Source organism: Fukomys damarensis, unplaced genomic scaffold (assembly GCF_012274545.1).
Source record: "Fukomys damarensis isolate Sample0158 unplaced genomic scaffold, DMR_v1.0_HiC HiC_scaffold_15, whole genome shotgun sequence".
In the NCBI taxonomy this organism is placed as follows: domain Eukaryota; kingdom Metazoa; phylum Chordata; class Mammalia; order Rodentia; family Bathyergidae; genus Fukomys; species Fukomys damarensis.
The window spans coordinates 66873478-66879290 of NW_022900927.1; positions in this window are offsets into that span (position 1 = coordinate 66873478).

Below are 5813 nucleotides of genomic sequence, written 5' to 3' on the forward strand. Positions count from 1 at the left end.
TCACAGCCGTTATCAAATTCAGGGAATATAGCATTGATATGGACACCTCATCCACAGGCCATTTGCCACCTTTGCCTATACCACAATGTCCCTTATTCCATCACATAGCCTTTTGTACCGAGGTTTCATTCTGAGACAGTGGCAGATTCATATCTGGCTGTGAGAATCGCTGTGGAGACCCACACCCTCCTTACCCCGGCAGACCCACTGTGACCTCGTGTGAAACAAAAGCACAACGTAATAGCCAGGAGCTGCGGCTGACACGGCTGGAAGGCGGGATGTGCGTTTCCCTGAACTTCCCACTGAGCCAGTGCCCGCTTTCATCACCAGCAACCTCTCGTTGTTCTCCTTCTCCATCGTGTCACCATTCCAAGAATGCTATTTAAACGGAGTGGTGCAGTGTGGAGTCTTCTGGTTCTGGCTTTCCCTGCTCAGCACAGTTGTAGGAGCCTCAGCTGGCTTGTCCTCTGTGGCTTCTCTGTCTCTCTGGATGTACCATGACTTGTTTGCTCAGCAATCGAGCGACACCCAGGATGCTTCCATGGGGCCACTTCGAAGAGAACTGCTGTAAATGCCAGGTGCAGGTGTCTGTGTGAACACCGATCTTCCTCTCATGAGACTAATGTCCAATCGCTGCAGCCTGAGGTCATTGTGTGCTTATTTTTTTCTAAGAAACTGCCAACAGTTTTCCACAGTGACTGCATCATTTGCATTCCTACCAGCAAAGTACAAGTGATCAAGCTTCCCCACCACTTCCCCAGCACTTGTTGTGGTCACTATTTGCACCTTAGGCATTCTGAGAAGTATGTGGTGATGCCTCACACTGACAACAGGGAACATGGTGGACTTATCTGCTGTCTGTGTGTCCTCTCCACTGACATGTGGAAAGGGAAAGTCAGTGGACATTTTCCCAGGGATGGCGGCCCTTACTCACATTCTTCTGTGCCCCACAATTATGAAGCCCATTAGATCTGTTTACTGTACAAAACAATCTTCTGGCCTCTTGGTCAGGAAGCCCTGCACAAACCCAACAGACCTGTGACCATAGACTCAAAGACACGATGCCCAGAGCAGCCAGCCCTGGCTTCCTCCTTCCCTCGGCGCCTCATAGGCCCCACTCTAGGAAAAGCTGCCGTAGACACCGCAGAGCCCACGTCCCTCTCAGGTCTTTATCTCAGTAAAGCCTGTCCTTGCTGCCAGGCTTTCTTTCTCTTTGTATTTCTTCCGCATGTCTCCTCATGTCCTTTATCTATTTGTTATTTGGATCACCAGTCTTTTACTGTTGAGGCACTTGTTATTCACTATATTTAAGGGGTGCACTGAGTGGACCTGTGCAGCGAGAGGCTATGTACATCGAGCTAACTAGCACCCCACCGTCTCACCCAGTTATCCTCCAGATTGGCGAGTCCTTAAAATCTAGTTGATCTAGTTAGCCGATGAGTAAGGTAGTTAGCTGGGGAAGGGGTAGACATGGGGTGGGTGATGAGCCACACTGGGAAAAGTTAAAATAAGAAGAGACAGTGAATTAGGCCTCTGGACCAAGATTTAACTTCCTCAGGTAGTATGGAATGCAGACCCCTCCCTGTAAAGAAAAGGAGGTGCAGCCCTCTGCACTAAGTCCTGAGTTTCCAGAAGCTTAACATGCAGAATAACCAGTTTTTACTTTTAAAACCCCCTCTCCTTTAAACCCCACGTACTGAATAACTGGTCCAACTGGTCCTCCTGAAATCACAGAGCCATCTGTAGTCAGCGGTCACTGAGCAAACGTGCAACTCCTGTGTTCCATCATCCACAGGAAGCATCAGACCCAGGGCCATGCCAAATTTTGACTTTTCGTATTCCCCTCCTGGAGAAATCAGGAGCCCCTTTTCTTCTCATTTCTGATAAAAGCTCTCCTGACCTCCCTTTGCTTTCCACTCCATTCCTCACCGTTGAGACCACAGGCTCTATTCACATGGTAACAAGAGCACCTAAAATCTTCAGTCTTGGCACATTCTTGGTGCACAACGCAATTAGCTGTAGTCTCGTGTGCATTGCAGCTTTAGATTTATTCGCCCTGTTTATCTGCCTTTCCTTACGTTTCCTGTTGCCTTCCCCTACTTGTCATGGTAACCACAATTCTCTTCCATTTCTGTGTACTCGGCATTCTTAGATACTACAAGTGCGTGAGATCGTGCAGTATTAGTCTTTCTGCATCTGTTTTATCTCGCTCAGGGTTGCTTTCTCAGCTTCTGAACATCAGCATGGCACCCTTTCGTGAGTTAATGTCTGGTTCTACAATCTGTTCCAGGGATCTGTCTTGCCCTCTGCTGACACCTCTCGCGATTACTGTAGCTACGTCACAATTTCAAAGTTGAGTATACTTATTCTTGGGTCACGCTCACCTGTTCCAAAACGTTTCCTATTCTGTTTGCTTTCTACATAAACTTTAAGAAGAGCTGGCTGTGTGTATTGTGATAAGAGTTCCATGGAGCCTTTATGTCGTGGGGAAGAGCTGACATCTTTACTAAATTGAATCTTCCAAACGATGAAACTCTGTCTATTTATGCATGTAGTTTTTAAATTATTTGATTGGCAGTTTGGACATGTTTTGTTAGATTTATACCTAGTATTCCTCCTTTTTTCAACAATAGAATGTTACTCACCTTCCAGTCACCGGAACCAAATACCTGAGAAGAAGCATTTAGAAGAGGAAGGCGTCTTCTGATTCCAGGGTCAGAAGCTTCTGCCCATGATGTGGGCAGCACCAGGGCAGAAGCAACGTGGCAGGAAGACTTGGAAGAGCAGCACTGCCAGGTCATGGGTCAGGGAAGCAGAGCGGGGGAGCTGGAGAGACAGTGGCCCGTGGTCTGATGCAGTCCGCAAGGTTGTGCCTTCACGACGCACTTCCTCCAACTGGGCCCCACTCCTGTTCAGTTTTGTTTCTGAGACGAGGTCTCACTACGTAACCCAGGCTGGCCTCGGACTCATGGCAATCCTCCTGCCTCAGCCTCCTGAGAGCTGGGATTACAGGTGTGCAGCACCACACCTGGTTCCCAGACCCCTCTCCTAGTGGCCTGTCCAACTGTGAACAGAGCCCTCCCAATCCATTTAGCTCTGGGAGAGCCTCTTAAACCAGGTGAGGAGACGAGATGAACAGCACAAACACTACCTGGCATTGCTAGCCTGCTTCTGAGTGACTATAAACAGTATCATATTTTAACATCGGTGTCCGTGTGTTCTTTTCAAGTACGTGCACATGAAATTGCTTTTTACAGGTTTATGTTGTATCCTTAATACTGATCTACTCACATTGCTTTAATAATTTATATTTTTTAAATTTTTTGCAGATGCCTTAAGATTTCCTACATAAACAATCACATCATCTAAAAATATAGATGGTTTTGCTCCTTCTGCTTTGTCTGTGTGGCTTGTTTCCTTTATTGCAGTGTCTAGAATCCCAGCACTGAATTGGATCAGAAGGACAAGAGCAGCCATCCTTACCATGTCCCACTGTGAAGGGAAAAGCATCTAGCCTTTCACTGAGAGTGTCAGCTGCATTTCTCTCTCTCTCTCTTTTTTTTTTTTTTTTTGGTACCAGGGATCGAACTTGGGTCCCTGAACTTGTGAGGCAGGCAGTGGAACCAGAGCTGAATCCCCAGCCCTACATCTCTATTTTTTGTAATGGGTGCTGAATTTTGTCAAGTGTTTTTTCTGCATTGGTTGATAAAATCATATGAACTTTTTTCTCTAGCCTGTATGCTAACTGATTTTTCAAATACTAAACCAGGCTTACATCCCTAGGACAAGTTTGGAACTCTTACATGTTTCTGGATTCCCTCTGATATATATGTATGTCTATATATATGTGTATGTGTGTGTGTGTATATATATATATATATATATTTTTTTTTTTTTTTTACCAAATAAAATTCATGACCTTGCACTTGAGAGGCAGGTGCAGTGCCACTGAGCTAAATCCCTGGCCCTCCCTCTGATAATACCTGAAGGAGCCTTGCGCCTGACTGACCTGTAATTTTTTGTATTTTCTTTGTCTGGTTTTGCTATCAGGATAATACGAGCTTCATGGTCAATTAGAAAGCGTTCTATTTCCTGGAAAAGATTCTGTAGAACTAATTTTAATTATTTTTAAACATCTGAGAGAATTATCCAATGAATCACTGAGCCTGCCTTACAAGCACAAGATCCTGAGTTCGATTCCCAGTACCAAAAATAAATAAATGGGGCCAGGAATGTAGCTCAATAGCACTACATCTCCCCACCAAGCTGCCTGGCAATCAGGAATTTCTCGGTCCGAGAAAAAAAAAAGAATTTTAAAATTAGAGGCATGGTGGTACACACTTGTAATCCTAGTACTCAAGAGGCTGAGGGAGTAGAATCATCATAAATTTCAGGCCAGCCTGGGCTACATAGTGAATACAAGGCCAGCCTGAACTACACAGCAAGACTCTGTCTCAACAAAAAAAAAATTTTAATTGCAAATTCAATGTCTTTAAAAGTTGTAAGGGTACAAAAATGATTTATTTCTGGTAGGTTGTGTCTTTCTTTCTTTCCTCCTTTCTTTTTTTGGTACCAGGGATGGAACTCAGGACTTTGAGCTTGCCTAGCTGGCACAGCGCAACTGAGCTACATCCCCGCATGTTGTGGTTTTGAAGAATTGGTCCATTTTATCTCAGTTGTCAAAAGGATGATTGTGGAGTTGTTCATAGTATTCTCTCATTATTCTCTGTGTGCGCGCGCGCGCGTGTGTGTGTGTTTAACACTAAGGATTAAACACAGGGTCCTTACATATGCTGGGCAAGTGCTCTGTCACTGAGCTACACCCTCAGCTTTTGCACAGTTCCATGGGGTTCACAACTCTGGAAACCAATGTATACTTCCATCCTTCTGCTCTGCAGTGACCAGGTCACCAGCTCCTGCTCAGATTCATCCGGCGATGGCAGCTGCACCTCACTAAGCAGCCCATTATACTAGCGCCCCAAAAGTAAGGTCCTCATATTAAAAACCAGGTGCTGTACTTTGTATTGTCTGCCCACGTTGGCAGAACTTGAGCTACCAAGTTCTCCACAGAGAACTTGTGAAAAATCACGAGAGCTTTCTACCCATCCACTCCCTTCTGTGTGGGGGAGACCACACTTCTGCAAAGTGTCATTAACCTGTAAATGAAAATCGCTAGCGAGGGATAGATGAGGGTGCTGAGGTGTGCAAATTATTTTCAGTTGCAAAAATATGCTCTCTCTCACACCACAGGCCAAATATCCAAATAAAAATGCTGAATTACAAACAAGTACCACTGTTGTGGATCTGCACAGCTCTGAGTCTCGCACAGAAGAATCGCTATGCAAAAACAGTGAAAGAACCGCACTGGCTGTGGGCAAAGCAGGCGTTATGAATCAGAATATTGGAGTAGTGTGCCATCTCTCACTCCAGCTACTAGTGCACTGTTGAGCAAGTCCGCCTCTGGAGCCTTCCCCTGCAAGATGCGACAACCCGATCTCGCTGAGTCGTTCGGAGCTTCCAGCTTCGCAAGACCAGACGCTGCGCATATCCCAGCTAGGCCAGGGCAGCGCAGGATCGCCGGAGCTCGCCACCGCAGAGCTCGATGCGCTCGGTGCTCGTTTGCTCGCTCGCTCTCTCAACCGCTGGCGGCGCTCGGCGCTCGACTGGGCCCCCGGCGGCGCGCGCTCCTTTTCCAAGATGGCGGCGGGCATCTTGGGTACACTTTTCTATACTTTCTGAAGCAGTACTCCTTTTCATCTCTCCTGCCTCTCAGAGATGCCCCTTCCTCCTTTCTTACTTTTTGCCTGCCCACC